We start from the raw sequence: 22,030 nt of genomic DNA on the forward strand, positions 1-22,030 counted from the left end.
TAAAACAAATATTCATAACATAGAATCATAGAATCATAGAATCATAGAATCATAGAGTTGGAAGAGACCACTAGGGCCATCCAGTCCAACCCCCTGCCATGCAGGAAATCCAATTCAAACATACTTGTAATACATACATATATACAGGTAGTATTATCATACGAGCCAGTCCTCACCAGTCTGTGCCAGGAGAAGTTTCTGAACTGCCTTTAGAGGCCAACGCACTTTGTGAGTTCTCATGTGAAGGTTGATCACTGAATAGGTACAATTTTGTGGGAGAAACTCCATATGCAGTTAGTCATCACAACCCATTTAACACCATACATTTATTTATTGCATATATACCCTGCCTTCAAGTCAGCTGGATAACTGAACCATGCAAATATATAGGGTTGCCAGAGTGAAAACAGGTGAGTTCCTGTCTCTTTAATGGCTGTGTAGAAGAGGAACTTTCAGCAGATGTTGCTTGTTACCTGAGTGCATGACAAGCAGCACCTGCTGAAATTTCCTCTTCTATACAATCACTAAAAGCATAGGAGCTGTCTTCAGTTTTCAGTCTGGTAAAACTACATATACAACAGAGATGGGTAACAACCCTGTGCCAGCAGCCACACAACAAGAAGGCTGTACTGCCCAGTGCATCCAAGTGGGGAATTTTTTTTATGTCTCCAAATGCTTCCAAACAACTTCAAGGTGTAATGAGGGTATTTTGCCAAATTGCTAGTCCTCTATACCCATTTGTGACCAGGAGGGGCCTCAGAAGCTTCCATTTTTGATACCTGAGGGGTCCTGGGGACATGTGACCATGGGCTGCACTTTGTCCACCCCTGATATATAGGAATGCTTAATAGTTTTTTATTTGGGCACTGCACTTGCCTTAATTTGCTCATCTTCAGAAAGCTGGTCAGGTATCTTAGCTTTCGACTGCTGAGCCGTAGTACAAAAGGTACTTTCCTGTCATTGTCACCACCCCACTTTTGAATTAAGTCTTCAGGTTGAATGATAAAATTATGGTAAGTTTTCAATCATAAGCAAACCCAATTTCTATAAAGACAAGGGACACATGCTTCCCCAAGGGATTTCTACCAAAGGCACTACCAAATAGCTGCACTGCAGCAACAAGAACTGCATTTACTCGCCTTCCTTCACTGTCATCTATATTTCCATATCAATTTTAGTTTGCAGTCTTAAAGGTATACTTCTGGCAAACTGGGATGTTTTAATTGAATTCAGTCTTAAGAGTTTTATGATATGATCATATAGACACTTGAGAGTATGCCCTGCTGAATCCAGAAACATATGACTGCACTGTTAAGCACATATTTTACACTGAACCAGTTGGGCATTGGGTGAAGCCACACTGCAGAATTAAAGCAGTTTATTACCACTTTAACTGCCATAACTCTGTCCTATAGAATCCTGGGATTTTTAGTTTGGTGGGGCACCAGAGCTCTGACAGACTAGGCTGGGTATCTCACCAAACTAGATTCCAGGTTTCTGTAGGATATTATTATTATTATTATTATTACTATTATTATTATTATTATTAACCTTTATTTATAAAGCGCTGTAAATTTACACAGTGCTGTACATACAATCTTTTTAATTGGACGAATCCCTGCCCTAAGGCTTACAATCTAAAAAGACACGACACAAAAGGAGAAGGGAGTGGTTGTGGGGAAGGGGATGAGGGCCAGCAGTTCTCCTCAACTTCCGAGGCCTGGATCAGGGGAGATGGACTGGAGGGAGGACATAGCAATACAGGAAATGATTCAATAAAACAGGCAACAAAGGATAGAATCATGGCAGCTAAAATTGTGTCAGTCTTAATTCTGGAGTGTGGATACACTCTCAAGAATATCTAGATTGCCTTTGTCACATTTTATTGTCCTTGTTTATTCATTAATTCATCCATTTGCTTGATTTATATCCTGCCTTTCTACCAAAACAAAGACTTGAAGCAGCTCACATGATTTTAAAACTGGTAGAAATAACATTCTTATATTCGTCATCCTCATAGCATATTCATGACATTGAAGAAGCACAGTACACTTGTTCCTCCACATCTGTGGCTTTCACTTTTGTGGATTTGATTATTCACAGATTTTATTAATATGTTCTCTCTAGAAATATCTAGGTCTTTCAGTGCAACTCTATGGTCAACTTGAACCAAAAGTTGCAGTGAAGGACCTAGAGATTCCTAGAGAGAACACTCCACTAGGCATTTCTAGTTCCTCCAGTGCAATTCTGTGGTCAATGTCTGGCAGTGTTTCTGTTATTTGTGGTTTTTCTACATTCATGGGAGTCCTGTGCCCCTAACCCCAGGGAATGTGGAGGGACGAGTGTATACAGTGGGCCTTCAGTATCTGCGGGGGTTCCGTTTCAGACCCCCCCCATCAGACACCAAAATCTGCAGATACTCAAGTCCTATAGTATTCAATGGTGGTGCAGCCATGCTGCTGTGCCACCATTGGGGACAATAGGACATTGCCCTCCGCTAGCCATCCAAAGCCCCTCTCACCATGGCAGGGTGCTGCCTCCTCCTCCTCTTCCTCTTTTCCCCCGGTCACCGCCATGGCCATTTTCCTTTTCTTCTCCTTCTCTTCCTTCCTCCTTCTCCTCTGCCCCCCTACCCCAGGCTTGCCATCTACGGATGCTTAAATCCACAGATGGCAAGTCCATGGATATGGAGGGCCCACTGTATGTCATTTTAGAACATCCATGTATAGAAGTGGTATATCTCAAATATCAAATACTTGGGGGGGGGGCAGAAAAGCTACCACCTTCATGACCTCCTTTTTCAGTACCCAGAGACATCTGGTTGCCTACTATTGCCTGTGTGAAAGATTTTCTCTTGAACTTTTTTGAAACTTTCATCTGGCAACAAAATATCCAAGCTGCTCCTTGCTAACTCTTATGATATTATTGCAAGTAATGGGATTTTAGTTTTCTGAGCCTGTGGGGACTGTACTGCACAGTGTTCATGAGATATCTGACCTTGTGACTGTGTCAATTTTTTCTTGATTAGCTAGCTCAGCATCTCTGACCCAGAAGAGTTTGGGCTAAGCTTGAATAGCAAAGATTTGTGTGACAATATACCAGTAGGACACCGTGGGAATGACTTGATCAAAACAGGATTTGTTTTAAGAAAGGTGCAGCCATTTGTTTAGGTTTCTTCTCTATCCAACCTTACCAGTACTGTTGTGTCAAAAATGTGCCATTGACAATGGCCTTGATACAGAAGAGCTACATATGAAATAAAGAGGAGAGGCCACAGGGTTTGGTTTTCTAAATGGGAACAAGTAAAAACTCTCATTGATCATGCTTGAAGAAGATCTCTATCCACCCTACTCCCAGTGTGTTATTTTTAGGCATGGTCAATATGAGTGGGTTGGACAGTTGTTTCTTCCTTTGATGTCAATAAAAAGTATATATACATTATAATTATCTGGCATTGGCCAAGCCATTTTGATATCCAAAGGTGGTTCTTGGTGAGATTCTGTTATGTTGCTGTGAGCCTTCAAGTCATTTCTGATTTATGGCAAGCTTAAAGCAAACCTATCATGGGATTTTCTGAAGCTGAGAGTGATCACACAGTGGATTTCCAGGGATGACTAGGGAACTGACCCTGCTCTCTAGAGTAATAGTCTAACTCTCAAACTACACCATCCTGTGTCTTGGTGTGATTGTACACATATAGTAATAAATACCAAATTTGTCCACTTGGGGTCTTTCAAAGGCACTCCAAAATCAGCTGCCTATAGCAGATCACTTTATATAAATCTGAGGATGTAGACTGAAGTCTACGAAAGCTCATGCTGCCGTCTTTATTTCATTTAGTCTCAAAGGTGCTACAAAATCTCTCTACTTACTTAGTATAGTGTTAGGGTCAACTAATGATACATTCTAGCTTGTGGGCTCATGGACATGATCCATTTTGTCTTAAAATTCTGGGCAGGTCTTATCCAGGGACAAAAAGTTGAGTTGTTTCTTTATGGAAGGGCTGTAGGTAAGTTGAGGAATAATGCTTTGCATACAGAAGGTCCCAGTTTCCACGAGAAAGTAACTTTTACAATTTCATAATTAATTATATAACTTGTTACAAAGCCCTCCCCTCAGTAACTTACTACCATTACCAAAATATATATATTTCCTTTCTAAATCAGTTGTTATATTTCTTATTACTTTTTGGTACCTTTTTAAAAAGAAGCCTTCAAAAGTAAGAAATGGCTTAATGCAGGTGGAGAGGGGAGAGAAATCCCTTCAAAATGTTCCAGCAAACATATTTTGCCTGCAAAGAAATGTTATTCAATATTTGGGAAAAGTAACAACATTACTAGTCAGTATATTGTAGTACCATGTTACAGGTAACATGTTACAGGTGGTATTGTTGCTTGTATTATCTTGTTTCCAAGTTCTGAGTTCACTCATTGCATAGCAAGGAAGGGTTAGAAAAAGCGTCTCCTTTCTGAAATTAGTGCATCTCAAACTTCCATAATGTGGCAATAGACCAGTGCCATAGTTGTGCCCATTGGCTGCAATTGTTTTTTTCTTTGCTATAAACTTCTCAGGGGCCAAGACTATGGGTAGCAACTGCTGTAGGATACTGAGTTCAGGGAATTAATTATTTGATTTGGTATAAGGCAACATCCAACGTTCTTATGAATCTTTAATAAAGTAATACCACAGACCTAAGATCTTTCTCTCACATGTATCCAATGAGAACAAAAACAACGGACTAAGGAAAATGCAGTATCACCAATTAAAACAATTAGGCAGGTGGGTGGTTGTATTGAAAATTATCCTCAATGATCAATTTGCGTGCTTACATTTATGGGTTTTTTCAAGCATGCATGTTATTGCATTTGCCACCTGCATCCAAATCACACACAGAGAAAAATTCATTATGTTTCAGAGCAATACGCTGCCCCTTTCAAATGTCCAGGCCCTTGCTTTTAGGAATGGCTGTTGACAAACACCTCAGTAATAGGATGGTTGATTTTATGGAACAGAAGAGTCAGAAAACTGAGATACTTGAGTGGAAGTGGCAGCAGAAACATCAGTGAGAGAGTGAGGATGAGGGACACCTGGCTGAATGAAACTACGTGTGAAAGGGATCTAGGAGTCCAAGTAGACAACAAGTTGAACATGAGTCAACAGTGTGATGTGGCAGCTAACAAGGCCAATGCGATTTTTGGCTGCATGAATAGAAGTATAGTGTCTAGATCCAGGGAAGTAATAGTGCCACTCTATTCTGCTCTGGTCAGGCCCCACCTGGAATACTGTGTCCAGTTCTGGGCACCACAATTAAAAAAGGACATTGAGAAACTGGAGTGTGTCCAAAGGAGAGTGACTAAAATGGTAAAAGGTCTGGAAACCATGCTCTATGAGGAACGACTTAGGGAGCTGGTGATGTTTAGCCTGGAGAAGAAAAGGTTAAGGGGTGTTATGATAGCCTTATTTAAATATTTGAAGGGATGTCATATTGAGGAGGGAGCAAGCTTGTTTTCTGCTGCTCCAGAGACTAGGACCCGGAGCAATGGATGCAAGCTGCAGGAAAAGAGATTCCACCTCAACATTAGGAGGAACTTCCTGACAGTAAGGGCTGTTCGACATTGGAACAAACTCCCTCAAAGTGTGGTGGAGTCTCCTTCCTTAGAGGTCTTCAAACAGAGGCTGGATGGCCATCTGTCGGGGATGCTTTGATTGTGATTTCCTGCATGGCAGGGGTTTGGACTGGATGGCCCTTGTGGTCTCTTCCAACTCTACGATTCTATGATTCTATGATATGAATTTCTTGAGGTAGGGAACATGAATAGGAATAATTTCAGGGAACTGCTTTATTCATTGCTGTGATAGATATAACATATTTGATTTAAGCTCTTACTAATTGTTACAGGTCGGCCAGCCAACCATCTCCTTGTCAGTAATTTTGTTACACTTTAGTTGTCCGTCAGTGGCTCTTTTCATTTGCTCATGGAGTGTTTGTGAAGCTGGCTCTGATAACATAGTGCCTAATCTTATCTGTCTATCTGGATCTTTTATGAAACCTGCGCATAAAAACATGGAGAGTGCTTAACTGTGTAGCTGCTTAGATTAAAACTGTGTCCTTTGCCTTTCTTGTACCAATTTAAATCAAGTGAAAAGCCATGTGTCAAATCAAAATTAATTCTCAGGTCCAACATGGGAAAATAGACTTTTGGTTTTTGAAGTCGAAGGCTTTCATGGCCGGCATCCATAGTTTTGTGTGGGCTTTTCAGGCTATGTGGGCATATTCTAGAAGAGTTTCTTCCTGACGTTTCGCCAGCATCTGTGGCTGGCATCAAGATGCCAGCCACAGATGCTGGCGAAACGTCAGGAAGAAACTCTTCTAGAAACATGGCCATGTAGCCTGAAAAACCCACAAAAAACTATAGACTTTTGGTTGTTGGTGGTGTTATGTGCCTTCAAGTCACTTATGGTGACTGTAGGCAACCCTATGATGGAGTTTTCTGAAGCTGAGAGTATGTGACTTGCTCAGTGTCATCCAGTGGGTTTCCATAGGTGAGTAGGGATTCAGACCCTGGTCTTCAGAGTCATATGCCAATGCTCAAACCATTACATTGCTCTGGCTTTGGTACTTAGGGAAAAGACAAAACACATAGGAAAGAGTTAAGATTGTTTAAAGTATTTAAGAAACAGTATGCTAGCAGTATGCTTGGCAGGATTTATTTGCAAAACTTGGGTGCTAAGCAAGGAGAATTGTTTATTTGTTTGCCCTTGTTTATTTGCAGATCTTAATATGTACTACTGTGCAAGAAAAACTAGCTAAGAATACTACTAGGTTAAGCGATTGCCCCTCAAGACTTTTTCAAAGCAAATGTTGATGAAGAATGGAAAGGTCTCAATTATTTAATGACAGAAGAGAGAAAGTCGGGGGTTAACATGTTAAGCTAACAGATTAATTCAACTATGTTTATACCGAAAGGGGGCTTTTTAAACAAGTAAGTTAATTTTAAACTGTCTTTTAAATTTATGCCAAACTACAGTTGGCCTGCCTTATAGCTGGGCTTGCCTTCTGCGGCTTTGACCCCAGAAATAATGGGGAACTTACTTGTGCCCCGTGCCCCGTGCCCCGTGTGCCACCCCGAACACATGCCCCATTATTTTCTATGGGGCTTGAGCATACGCGCTTTTCCCTATATGCGGGGGGGGGGGGGCGGGGGGCGGTCCGGAATGGGGAATGGGGAGGGCAGACTGTATTAAACTAAAAGTCTTGTTGTTAACTGCCATAAAATCAACTTCAAATTATGAATGAGAGACCATCAAGTCACCTTATCATTAATAACTAGGGAGACCAGAATGGCCCTTCCTCTTGTTATCCTTCTACCAGCAGGTTAAAACCTTCTTATGCAGACAGGCTTTTAAAACAGAATGTTTTTAAAGGACAAGACTTGGGGTGTTATATTGTTTTAAGTGTTTTAGGCAGTTTTATCCTTTTAACTGTATTTCATTCTTTTAATAAGCAATCTATTTTAACATTGTAACAATTTAATTCTGTTTTAATGTACCACTTGTCTATGTTTTTAATTGCATTGTTCTTTTAATATTGTGAGCCGCTCAGATCTTGCAAACTCAGGGATATTTCCTTCATTGAGTCTAACCAACTGGAATGTGGTCTTCCTTTTTTCCTACTATATTTTAACTTACCAAGCATTATTGTACAGATTGTGCATCAGGACAATGAAATATTGTGGCACACCCATTTCTTTAAGGCTGATTCACAGTTTTCAATATAACCAAAGGCCTTGTTATTATCTATAAAGCACATTATTCACAGTGTCTTTGCAATATGATCGCTAGTGCCTCTTCCTTTCCTGAACCCAGCTTGGACATCTGGCATTTCTCACTCCATATGTGATAAATGTCTTTGTTGTAGAATTTTGGGCACCACTTTGCTTGCATTAGAAATTAATACAACTGTCCTGTGGTTACTGCAATCACTGGTGTCCCCTCTGTTGAGGACTGGAATGTATGTTGAGCATTTCTAATCTGTAGAATATTTTTTTGTTTTCTATATTTGTTGACAGATTTTAGTTCTACCTTTATAGCTTCAGGTAGCGACTGTAGCTTCAGGTAGCTATATCAGTATGCCATCTGATCTGGGCAGTGATTTTTCCCAAGAGGCTTGAATGCAGCTTCTACTTCACTTTCTAAAATTCTAGATTTATCTTCAGATGGTTCTTCCTTGAATTAATCCATTATCTTTTCATCTCTTTTATGTGGTTCTTCAGTTTCTTGCTTCTATCATCTTTTGATTCTTCGATTTTGTAGAAGTGGTTTCTTCATTTTTGTTTGATGTTGTCACCTTCTATTTCTCTGCATTGATTATTATAGTATTTGTCCTTATCCCTGTGCACAGGTCATTGAACGGGTGTTTTCAAGGTTCTGACACTGTCACCTTTTACTTTGTCTCTGTCCTTTTCATCCTTCTCGTTTGCCCTCAACTGCTTTAAGAATTTTATCTGTCATCCATTGTTTTTGGAGGGAGAATAGAGTTTCTCCATCTTCTGCTTCCAATTATGCAGTCCAATTTATTTCTATGTCTAGGTATACAGTTGCCTCTTTGGTTGCTTGAAGAATGTGTTTGCAGCGAACAAACTTTGTCCATGTAAAATTCAATCAGTTATTCAGTTACTCTGTTACTGCTTCATTTCTTGATCTTAGGCCAAATTTTTCTATAGTCTTTGATTCTGCTCTGTTTCTGACTTTTACATTCCAATTGTCCATGGTTAAGAATAAGTCCTGACATGATATGTTATAAATGTCCTTCTGGACTCCACTATAGAATCTTTCAATTTCTTCCACTTCCGCCTCTGTAATTGCAGCATAAACTTGGATTTGAGTTATATTGATGAATTTCCCCATAAGTCTTAATTATATGGTTAGATCAGACTTTGCATTATATCCTTTGACTTTTTTTGCTATATCTCTCCTCACTATTAATGCTACCCCTTAGATTTTCATTTCCTGAGTAAAACACTGTGTCTCATTCCTATCCACTTTTACTCATTCACCCTAACATTCCATTTCTTGTTTTACTATTTCTAGCTTTCCCTGATCCATGCTTCTCACATCCCATGTTCCATTATTATGTGTTATGCAGTTTGGGACTATCCTTTCACCTCTGAGCATGTCAACAGCTGAACGTCCTTTCAGTTTGAGACCAATTGTGTCATTAGCCACAGCACTACTCATAGTTGTCTGTCTTCTGCGGTAACTTGTTGAGTGCCTTCTGAATTAAGAGTCTCATCTTCTGGCACTATCCCTTGTTTCATTTTGGATTGTGTCACGAAAGGGTTTTGTGTGTGTGTGTGGTAAAAGACATTCTAAAGGGTCCTTCCATGCAGTACTAACAAGTGTTAGCTATGGTGGCGCTGCCACTGTCTCTGAGAGATCGTCGCCAGTATCACCCCCACTACTGCTGCCTAGTTGCTATTTGGCACATTTACTCTGGTTCCTCAGCAGCAGCTTGTCTGACATGGGAGACCCTACTAGCAGCTCTGCTACCGTTAGCATAGCCTCTATGAAGAGCTATGAAGAGAAGGAAACAGACGCTTGAATTTTTGAAAAAAACAACATTTCACATTCATCCTATCAAATACTCTTTCCTTGATTTCTCTTGCTCTCTGTCTTATAATCTCATTACCCTTCTGCTTAGCTTACTAATTTTTACATGGGTCTGTACCTAGGATTTAACAGCTTTAAAATGTAGGGACAGATGAGGAGCCTCTATGAAGCATCTGGCATTGAATGTCGGACAAACTGGATGCAAATAAAACGTTCCTTCCTAAGTTTGCCTTACTACCTGTGATCTAAACCTTACAGCTTCCCAGTGCTGCAAAACTTTTAAAAAATTGCAAAAATAGAAATGAATCTGGGTAAGTAACTGACTGGGCAAATGTAAATTTTGCAAGAGCTTTAGCACTGAGCCATTTAATTAATTAATAATTTAATCTTAGAGAAAAATTAATGAAATTCCATCTTCATTCAATTATATTTGTTTTTATAAAAATGTAAAAATATTGCCCCTTTTTCTTGGCAAAGTTTTCAAATTAATAACACAACTGCTTTAATTTGTTAGTGATTGTAACTGTTTAATGGCTATGGTGATTCAGGCTCCTTTCTTGCTTTTTAAAAAAAAATGTCTCAGGCATAACTGGAAATGCTTTTCATTCAAATGAGCTGTTTGATTGTGCCTTAATTTCCCTCTGCATATCATATTTTCTGTATGCACCAAAGGACAGGGGCTGATCAATTTTCAAAATGACATGAATGCAGTGTAGCAGCTGTGATGCAAAAGTCATTTATTTAGTCAATTACAGAGTATGCTCAGAATCCTATATGGAAGTTACATCTCCAGTGTGGTGTAGTGGTTTGAGCATTGGACTGTGACCCTGGAGACCAGGGTTCGAACCCCAGCTCAGTCATGGAAACTCACTGGGTGACCCTGGGCAAGTCACACTCTCTCAGCCTCAGAGGATGCTGATGGTAAACACACTCAGAAGAAAATTGCCAAGAAAAGCCCATGATAGCTTTGCCTTAGGGTCACCATAAATCAGAAACAACTGGAAGGCATACAACAACAATAACAATAAGAAGTGGATTTATATATGATGGGATTAAAATTGGAAAATTTTGTAATGTTTGTACCCAGAAGAGGGATGTCATTGTGTTACTATGTAGCAAAGCTGCCAAAGTGGCCATTGCACAATGGGACTGACACACAATGTAACCAATGACATCAGGCACCAATGTGTATTGGTCCTGAAACACATTGGGCACCAATGAACACTGAGCACTCTTGCCTGTGTCCCAATGTGCATCTTAACAATTCACTGACAGGGTTTCTTAGCCCCTCTGCTACTTTGCTAAGCATATGTAAAGTTACATTAAGCAACAACTAATAGAAGATTCTGGCGAATATATTTTTATCTTTTACAAATGCTATTGACTGCCTTCAAGATGGGGCTGTAAGTCTAAGGTTGAAATCACCTGTCTGTTCTTAAGTAGCTTAACAATCTTCACCTGCTTCAGTTATGGCACATCCCAACTGTTCACAGGTTATGCTTCTTTTTCTTTAAATGCCATCAGAACACCCTACTCCTGACCACATTTTCAGTCTCTAGATATTGGCCTATAGTGCCCTGTGACTAATTTCAGATGCAATTCCATCATGATTTGGTTAGGCTGTTCACTTGTGTACTGACCCCACTGCTTCCCATCATTATCTTTGCACCACTGGTCTCTCATACACCCATATTGATATCCCAAGCATTCTAGTAAAACCAATAAAACTGAGGGAAAGTCTTTCACCAGTCTTTTGTGCTTTTAAAAAACAAAGGGAGTGTTTAATTTGCGGGGGGGGGGGGGAGTATATTTGCCCTTTTGAAGGGAAAAAATTAAAGAAGTTTTTTATTTTGGGGGGAGTATTGTTGCTGCTAAGATACAGGACCCCCCTCCCCTTGTATCTTAGGCCCAAAACAGACCAAACAGAGCTGCAAGAGCCTGCGCTGGTGCCATTCATGCTGGAACTGCAGCAGCTGCATGTGCCCAGTCCCAATCCAGGCTGCCGCCACAGTCCTAAACCAGGCTGCTGGAAGGAGTGGATTCTATCTGCTCCTTCTTGGTCTGGTTCTTTACAAAGGATGCGGCCTCCACGCAGCTTCAGGCCACATTTGGGGTATGTGTCATGTAAACAGCATGCCTCCAACATGGCCTGAAGCTGCGTCTGTGTGTTTCAGGCTTTAGTGAAATAGACATCACTCCAATCTCGGCCCTTTCACTAAGACGGAAGGGAAGGCACTGACATAATTTTTTTGATTACTGTAATGCATGCTACATGGGGCTGCTATAGGTATATCTTGTGAGAACACAGGAGAGGGCCTTCTCAGCGGCTGTTCCCAGGGTCTGGAATTCTCTTCCCAGAAAACTTTGACTGGCACCCTCCTTATAGTCTTTCTGCCAGAAGGGGAAGATCTTTTTGTTTCCCTAGGCCTTTGTTGGTTAGAGGAACAGGAACTGTATGATGTGTTGATATTCTATTTTTTTCTATTTTAAAAATGATTTATATTTTTACTTGGCTTTATTGTTTTGGTAGTTGAATTACTTTTTAACTTTTTTATGCTGTGAATTTTTAAACAATCCTTTTTAAAACTGTAGAATTCAGAGACATAGCTGTGTTATCCTGGCATGACACTGTACAAAGGGATCTTGTACCACCTTTGAGACTAGCTTGTGAAAGACGTTGTAGCATAAGTTTTCACAAACTTGGTCAGTTTCTTCACACGTGTGGTGTGAGTGCCCAAGAAGGACCATTTCTAATCAGACTGTATGAATAGCTATAGAAATTCAAAACATGTGGGCATGGTGATGGGATGATAAAGCAGGATGAAAGATGGTGCCTAAGGCCAGGATGGGCAGATGATCATATGGATGATGGAGGGAGTTTTGCAATGTGGTTTGTGCAGGCTGGGAACCAGAAAGGAGACGTGATAAACTGGCCAAGTGCACCCTCATGAGGCTGGGGTGTTAACCAGTGTTACAATGTATATAGTGTGCCAGGAAGCCATTGTGTCTGCTCAACCCACTGTTTATGGAATGGAGTTTGTGGATAATTTCCAATCCAGCGGGTTCTCTTTCCAATCTTCCTTTGTAGTTTTTTTGTTCCAGGACCGCTGTCCTGAGGTCAAAGATGGAAGGCTCAGGAAGACTGGAATGTTCTGCAGTGGGTATTTGTGTATTCCCATGGTCCTAATATTTTATATTTGTTTATCTTCTGTCACATGAACTGGCCTGTTTGCCCAATGTAGAGTGCTGAAGGGCATTGTTTTTGACGTATATCACATTATAGCACGAGCAAGTGAAAGTGACTTTAATACTGTGGGTTCTGCCCAACATAGGTGCTTTAAAAACATTTAGAGAGCTTGGGGGTCAAAATGAAAAAGACAGGAAAGTTGAAGTATAGTTTAAAATTCCCCTTCATACCAGGTACAGTAAATTTTTAAAAAATATTTTAAACTGTGTTTTTGTATTTCATACATATAAACAATTAAAGAGAATCTTTGAGTTAGGGTCCTGAATCTAAAGCTTGTCTCCTATGAAGGGACATTGTTGGTGTTATTGTTGTGTGCCTTCAAACTGTGTGCCTTCAAATTATGGTGACCCTAAGGTGAACCTATTGTGGGGTTTTCTCTGCAAGTTTGTTCAGAGGGAGTTTGCTATTGCCATTCTCTGAGGCTGAGAGAATGCGACTTGCCCAAGGTCACCCAGCGGGTTTACATGGTCAAGCTGGGATTTGAACCCTGGTTTCCAGAGTCATTGTCCAATGCTCAAACTGCTATGCCACACTACGCTGGAACATTAACTAAACAGAAAAAGTAAATGGAGACTGAGAAAAAGGTGGGAGAAGTCAGAACTAAAAGCATTTAAAGAATGTCATAGTTCTTTATTTCTTGAAACACAGCTATTAGTGGCCTCATTCTTTCTTTAATTCTCATATCTTTACCTTTTACATGTCATGCTATAGTAAGTGGGAGCTTAATTAAAATTGTTGGTTTGCATTGGTGTTGATCCTGGTTTTTGTTTAGTGAACATGTCCTACACCTTTCCACATCCAAGGGTCTCTGCAACTCTCCTCTTTCACCTCCACTGTTATTGATTTTTTAAAAATACAAATCACTTGTGAACATAGCATTGTCTTTCTTGAACTGGAAGAGCTGTGGGAAAGCAGTAGTTGCATGAGGTGAAAAATACCCGTTTTTAAAAAAGCTTGATTGTTAATTCTGTTTCAGAAAGAGGGTGAATCAGTCAGGGTCGCCTTTATATTTTCACCGTAGGCTGTTACTCTGCGGAGGCCTCTCTTTGCTAATGTGAATAATGCTTTCCGAGGGCCTTTCTTACTGGGAAGTGTTTCCCACAGAGAAGTGTGCATAATGCTGAGCGCTTTGTTTTAATTATTAAAATGCAATGCTGCAAAATAATCATTACTGTATTGCTACAGAAACACTTACCAAAGAAATGGGCTTGGCAGAGTAAGTACCACTCATTCGCTCTAATGGATCATTGCTTTAGCAACCGTGGAGGAGGAGAGCAGCCCTCTGGAGCTGAGCTTTTGGAGGGAAGGCAAAATATTGATTTGACTATTGATTGGGCACAGAGCATTTTTGCTTTTTATTTCTGAAAACAAAATTCCTACCTTCGTCTTGACAGATCAGATGTCACTTTATTTTCCTTTGCTTGAGATAATACCGAATGCAGGTTGTTGACAGCTTTTGTCCAGTCAGCACTTATGAGGAAGAACGGCACAGACATGAGCAAAAGTCAAATGGTCTCCCAGGAGCTCCAACCCATTAAAGCAATTGCTGGGAGAGAAAATGAATGCTGGAAACATCTGCAACTTCCCCACAACTTCAGCTGAAAGGCTGTCCTAGCAAGTTTGTTTTGAACCTCTAAGCCAAGTGTGGGCACCTTTGGCAGGTCTGGGGGCCAATTTTTCAGCCCTAGGAGCTTCAAGGAGCCATATGCAAAAACAAACAAACAAACAAGGACTAGAAATCCAGTTTTGGTTTCGAAAGACACACTTTTTTTTAATGGAAGGCTATGACCTATCCATAAGGTAAATCCCCATTTCCCAAGGCTTCCAGGAGAGACAACATTTTTTTCCCAGAAGAAGGTGATCTGGCTGGGTCTGAGGAGATTATGGCCACAAAATCAGTAGCATTTGGAAGTTACATGCTGGTTGTCTACCCTCACGCTGAACAGTTTGAAATGTTTCTGACTAGGCAGGTTTGAAAATGCCTCCTTAATTTCACCAAGGAAACATACATTCTGTGTTCAAAAAGTGAATAATGCAGTCAGCTTTTTAAAAAAAACAAAACATTATGGCTCTATTTTTATTTTTATTTTAGTAAACATCTATACCCCACCTCCTATCTAGATATCCTAGGGTGGTATAAATTAAAGCCTGACAAATCTGAAAGGTTAACAACACATGAACAATTTGACAAGTAAAAAAGATAGATTAGAACTGGTTAAAGTAGCTTAAAACTACTGAAGACCAACTAGGTTCCAAAAGTTTTAGTGAGCTGCCATGTTTTCACTTGGTGCCAGGATGACAGAAACATTGGCACTCAATGAGTTTCCAAAAGAGGGCATTTCATAACTAGGTGCCACAGCAGAGGAGGGCACATGCCCTACCAAGCTTTGCTGGGTAATCTAGAATTTGCTGGCTCAGGATGGACTTTATCACGAAATCTTAAAATTGTGTTGTATCATAAAAAAAAAAAAAGCTACACAATTGGGATTGCTCTCTTTCCTTTTTCATCTTCGGGAACCATTCTAGGAGTGCAGCCCTCATTTGCACTAAAAGCTTATTGCACACAGGATTTGGGATTGCTTTTCCAGTTCCTCCTAACCCCTCTCCTTTTCCTAATTTGGCTTCATTTTCCCCCTTCCTGATTAGAATAATTTCTCTTTTTAATGTAAGCCATTACAATTGTTCTTTTTATCCGCCTTCAAATCTACCCTGACTCATGGCAACCCAGTGGATGAGACATTTCCAAGACTCCCTGTCCTCCACTGCTCTGCTTAGGTCTTGCAAATTCATATCCATGACCTTCCTAATAGAGTCTATCCATCTGACATGTGGCATTCCTCTCTCTCTACTTCCATCCATCTTTCTTAGCATTATTGTCTTTTCTAATGAGTCATGCCTTCTCATGATGTGGCCAAAGTACATCAACCTCAGCTTGATTATCTTAGCTTCCAGAGAGATTTCAGGCTTTATCTGTTCAAGGACCCATTTGTTTGTCTTTTTGGCCATCCACGGTATCCTCAGCACTTCTATCCAGCACCACATCTCAAATGAATTGATTTTCTTCTTATCCACTTTCTTCGCTGTCCAGCCCCATTCATTGTAACAGGGAATACAATGGCTTGTACGAATCTAACTTTACAGCTCAGTTGTATATCTTTATGCTCTAGAATCTTTTCTAGTTCTTTACACACCCTTTATACACAGAAAATGAAAATATTATTAGGGCCGGCCCTCCATATCCATAGATTCTATATCCACAGATTCAACCATCCATGGCTTGTGTGTGTGTGTATTCCCCAAAGGCTAACCTTGACTATACCATTTTATATAAGGGACACCATTTTACTATGCCATTGTATTTAATGAAACTTGAACTTCAACGGATGTTTGCATCCATGGGCAGAGGGGTCCTGGAACCAAACCCTACTGCAGGCATTTTTCACCCCTACAGAAGAAGAAGAACTTCCCAGCCTTATTCCTTTTTTTCTTTGTAGGGGAGGAGCATCCTGATCAGATTGAACTAGCTGTTGGCTTTTATCTGCCAGTGATTAACTATGTCTGAAACTATAAGCAACAAGAACGAGCAGAACAGGGCTAAAGGAAATAAATGCTTTTTTAACTGGAAGACTTATTTTCTCTTTTCCACTTACATTTCCAGGTGTATGCAACTGTGAGCGAGAGAAAAAGAGAGACTCTGGAGCAGGGTTACTCTGATGGGAAAAGAGGAGGGATGTGGGAAGGCAGTGAGCAAAATATTTCCTTCTCTGCTTCTTTGACAAGCCCCAGTTTCATCGCTTGCCAATTATTTGCCAATTCTTTCTATAGAGGAAAAAAGTTTAAAAGTTTCTCAGTTACTTTGCCAACTGAAAGGAAATCAAATTGAAATGTCTATTTCTTTGCCTTACTTGATCACTAGATCACCTACTCCACACCCAAAGCATGCCCACTGCCCACTCCCTGAACACCCAGAATTGGCATTATACTTAAATTGAACTATTTCACTGGATAATATAGCAGAACAGTAGTGTAAAAGGAGATCATTTAATGATTTCGAAATGGTCTCCCCCTGGAACAACAACAGAAGAGGAATGACATCATTCGATAAGCCCCAACTGAAGATCCTATTATCCTGATGTAATTGCAATTTACCTGCCTTGTTTGATAAAGTCCTATATCCCCTATGCTTGCCACCTGCTTGGGATTTTGAGAACAGTGTGATCCTCAGGCTCCTAGCAATTCAAGCTGCCTCCGTGGTGAAGGTCTGAGGCAATTGGTGTCCATAATAACAAACTTGTGGTCTGTATTTTCCCCCTCCAGAATGGTGAGGTAAAAAACGCAAAGTATGTTGTGATAATTCAGTGTGAGAGCTATTGAGGCAAGTACTGTGTGCCACCATAAGAGAAAGGGAAATGCAAAGGGCAAGAGGGTGGGTGGCTCAAGAGCATGGTTGCCATGGCCATGACACAGAAATGGTTACCATGACACAGACATTTTCTTAAATTATTGGGATTCTTTCCATGAGTTGCCATACATCTTTGAAATTTGTTCTGTAAAGGTTGGCATGCGTTTTTGGCATATGAAAACAGTAACCAAACCTAATCCTTTTTGAACCATGCGCTTAGACACCCACTGTACAGAATCTGGAAGAAGTATAAAAAATACATCCTCCCAAAGATTTGTGGTTGGGTATCCCCACATGAAGCTATTTATAGAAAAGAGACAAGTGAAGGGGTAAATTGGTTTAAATATGAGGATTTATGGGGGAAAGTAGAAGGAAAGCTGACGGTGAAAACGAGACAAGATTTAATTGAGCAAGGGGGAGGGGCAAACTTGAATTGGTTTACTTATAGACAAATCTATGAACGATTTAAAATGGCTGCAAAAACCCAAGGTTTCGAACCCGAGATTAAAAATGTTGAATTGGGAAAATTTTTATATTTGGACAAAAATAAATTAATCTGTAAAATCTATGAGATACTTTTGAATTTGGATATGGAGGGAGAGACGATTAAATATCAGACGATAAAATGGGCTAGATGTATTGGACATCCAATAATGTTGAGTCAATGGGAAAAAGCATGGATGGATATTAAGAAATTGACTTTATCTCAAAACATCAGGGAAAATTTCTATGAAATGATGTATTTCTGGTATCTTTCACCCTACAAATTGGCTAAGATCTATAAAACAAAGAAAGAGAATTTCTGGAAATGTAAAAAGAAGACAGGAACATACTTCCATTGTTGGTGGGAATGCTGTAAAGCAAAAGCTTATTGGAGAATGATCAATAATTTGATTAATGTTATAATGGGAACAAAGTTAACTTTAAAACCAGAATTATATTTATTAGGTATAAAGGATAAGGAAAATAAAAAAGAGGATGAAAAGGTATTGTTCTACATGATTTCGTTGGCCAGGATGTGCTTTGCCCAAAAATGGAAAAATGAAGGAATACCGTCCAAAGAAGATTGGCTAATAAAACTATATGAGGGCATGGGCATGAACATTTTGACCCAAACCCTGAGAAACGAATATGATACAAAGACAATTGATAATTGGAAAAGAGTATTAACCTATTTTGAAAACGAATGGGGCAAGACTGCCATTGAAAATTTTAAGTAGACCAGCTTGTTAGCCTCAGAAAGTGGTACCGGAAAGTACAAGTGGACTGTGTATTTTTTTTTCTTTCAATTTAAAAAAAGATAAGTATAGCACAAGTATCGGATAGCCAAATTCTAACAGTAAGCGACTATCTGGTAGGTAGGAAGTCATGGTGTTATTATATGTTTGTTTTGTATAATATGTTAGATGTTAGGTGTTTGTATATGTTATGTTATGTCTGTTAGGTGGTTAGTTTTAGATTGGTAAGTTTAGGTTTGTCTAATGTTTGTTAGCACTCTGTTAATTTGCCAGGATAGGGAATATCTGTATTATAGTATGTTTTTTTTCCTTGTGATTGTATATAGTTTTTTTCCTTTTTATGTTTTGTATTTTATATAATAAAATAAAAAAAAGAAATTTGTTCTGTCAATAAAAATGCTATATAAAACAAATAAAATCAGAAAAGTAAAAATACAACTTAGAAGTCGTACGTCTCTTCAACCAGCAAACCAAAATAAAATATTTTAGCAAGAAATATGCACACCAGGCCTGACAGTAAAGATCTGCTTACAAACAACGACTGAGATCTTGCGTTGTGGAGACATAGCATAACTTTATGCTCATGAAATGATGGTTTCATTTTGCTACTTTGTCTGAGAATTGCAAAAATTGCAACTAAATGTGCATTGCAAGCCACTATGAAATGTGTTACCATGTGCAATGGCACCACAGGCATAATTCTGCTTTGCCTCTGGTGAATACAACCTTTGTGCAATAGTACAAAAGTACAATGCTGAACATAAAGAAAACAAAAATAATGATCTACATACATTCAACTTAGACAAGGAAGAAATCAAAATAGCTAAAAAAAAAATCCATACCTAAGATCAAACATTGACTAGAATGGAGGCTGCAGTCAAGAAATCAGAAGACTAGAAATGGGAAGAGCAGCTATAAAAGAACTAGAAAAGATCCTTAAGAGTAAAGATATTCAACTGAGCACCAAAGTTAGAATTGTCCAAACCATAGTATTCCTCGTTACCATGTACAGATGTGAAAGCTGGAAGTGATTGATTGTATGCAGAGTGCTATGTAAATTTACAGCACTTTATAAATAAAGCTTGATGATGATGATGATGATGATTGATGATGATGATGAAGCAAGAAATCTCACTGGAAGCTAAGATGATCAAACTGAAGCTGTCATACTTTAGTCACATCATGAGCAGACACAATTCATTAGAAAAGGCAATAATGCTAGGAAAGGTAGAGGGTAGTAGAAAGAAAGGAAGACCATTTTTTCTGCTAAACTGATAGACTCAGGCAGGGAGGTCATGGGCCTGAATTTGCAGGACCTAAGCAGAGCAGTGGAGGATATGGGGACTTGAGATGTCTCATCCACAGGATCTCCATGAGTCAAGGAGAAAGAGAGGAATATTCTAAGGGAGGATGTTGAACATTTGTGAATAACAAATAAAGGATATTGAATAATGTATTGTATTGTACTGAGTTATCATAACATAAGGATATGGAAGTTGTTCTTATGAATTTGATAATTATCTTGTCATATTCAGTTACCATAGCACAGTACTATGGAAATGTTTGTATGAATTTATCACTGTTTGAGCACTTTTTGAAGGGGTCACCTTGTTCGAAAATAAATGTTTAAACCATTGAGATGTGTTTATTATTAATTATTTTTCTTTCTGCATATTTGTTCCTTCAAATGTGGTCTAAGAGTTTACATGACGCAACCAGTTTGCTGAAATCGAGGAAGTCTTGGTCTGGCCTGTGGGACATGTTATGGGAACCCCAATGTCCTTGAAACCCATGCTGGAATAAATGTAGGTATACATTTTCAAATGATTCAATGAACATACACCTTCCCTTTGAGTCCTCTGAATTGTGCAGTGTGTTGACAGCATAATTAACAGCTAAGAAACTTGTTTATATTTAAGGTTTAGAATATTGTCTTTGTTAGCAGACATCACATGCAGATTTTGAATAATTGAATAATTTGTCTCCAGATAAAATGTATTTTAGAAGGTATGCTTGAGCAGTTACTTATTAATTTAAAATAGAATCTGTGCTGTATATTTTTCTGTTGCCATGCTTCTAAATGAACAGAGAAGTCATCTCTTTAACATAACAACAGGCTGAAGGCAGTAAAAGCTAAACATGGAGATGGTGTGATGGGGAAAGGTTTGTCTACTGAATTTTGTACAACTGTCACAGTCATGGAGCAGAAGCCTTTGCCTATTCAAAAGAAGAGAAAAAGTGCCACCCTCCTCCTATTTCATAAGACAATCATCACAGCCTTTGAACAGCAAAAAATTTGACGTTTTGTCCCTCAAATGCAATTCTACCACATGTTTTGTTTACTGATCCTGAGACTTTGCTGTACTGGTGCTGTTTGCAAGTACTGTAAATCAAACTTGCACATATCTACACTGCAGAAATAATGCAGTTTGACACCACTTTAACTGCCATGGCTTAATGCTATGGAATTCAGGGAACTGTAGGTTTGTGAGACATTTAGCCTTCTCTTTCTGAGATCTCTGGTGCAACAAGAAACTACAATTTCCAAAATTCCATAGTACTGAGCCACGGCAGTTAAAGCACTGTATAGTGTAGATTTCATATATGAGCCTTATGCCTTTGCCCTCAAAAAGGAAATTGAAGAAGTATACTATAGCTTAAAGTTGTCTGAAGTGTATGTGGACCAATCTACCAGACATGATGTGTTTAATGTGTAACCAGTGGCTATATTTCAGGCCTATATGAAGTCTGCGCTTCAGAAAAGCAAATAACAAAACAAAAAATTAATACATAAGAGGTTAGAGAAAATCAAAGTGGCACTGAGAATTGATCTTGTTTTATAAAGTACTGTACTGCAAGATCATCCAGACTTCACTTTCTTCCAATTTAAGTTGTTTACTAGGCTGGTGAATCTGACCATGCCATTATATGGCTGCTGTGAGGTTTCACTGTGATATATGTCTTTGCCAAAGCTGAAAAGACTTTGAATAGATGCCATAAATGGACAGACCATCCAGCAACAGGAAAAGGTGGCTGGGAGTGATAAGACAGCAGTTGAATGTCTCTTTTCACCAATCATATTTCCGCTTTTCCCACAGGGAACACTCTGTTTGTGCTTTGCATTAAAGAATGGCACACTGCAACCCTACATACATCTACTTAAAAGCAAGTTCTGTTGTATTCATTGATGCATAATGTGCACAGGATGGTAGCCTCAATTTGTTATGGATTCATATTAAAAACATGCCCTCGGAGACTGTAACCAATGAGGAACTTAATACTGAACAAAGATAAATCAAATGCCACAATCCGAGTTTATATCATGAATTCATGTTTCCTACTTAAGTGATCTTACTATCGCTTATCCTCAAGGGTCTTATTGGGAGAGGATTAAAGGAGAAAAAGGTTGGTCTTTGTTCTGAGTTTCTGCAGTTTTGTCCTCTTGTACCATTCCCCTATTCTGATTCTGCTTGATGTGGAGGTTGAATACTGAAATGTAATTAAGCTAATCCATATAAAAGAGCTGGGTCCCCT

The 22,030-nt window shown here is 39.3% G+C and overlaps 1 protein-coding gene across 5 annotated transcripts in view; it reads left to right on the forward strand.

Annotated features, from left to right (window-relative positions):
* Positions 1 to 21,666, forward strand: part of DCTD (dCMP deaminase) — a 63,664-nt gene extending 41,998 nt beyond the window's left edge. For all 5 annotated transcript variants that reach the window (XR_016281432.1, XR_016281433.1, XR_016281434.1 and 2 more), the window contains exons 7-8: positions 20,196 to 20,301; positions 21,595 to 21,666. The gene's annotated coding sequence lies outside the window, so the exon portion shown is untranslated. The remainder of the gene's footprint in view (positions 1 to 20,195; positions 20,302 to 21,594) is intronic.
* Positions 21,667 to 22,030: the final 364 nt, after the last annotated feature.

Source organism: Sceloporus occidentalis, unplaced genomic scaffold (assembly GCF_023333645.1).
Source record: "Sceloporus occidentalis isolate IW3139 unplaced genomic scaffold, rSceOcc1.0.p SCAF_5, whole genome shotgun sequence".
NCBI lineage: Eukaryota > Metazoa > Chordata > Lepidosauria > Squamata > Phrynosomatidae > Sceloporus > Sceloporus occidentalis.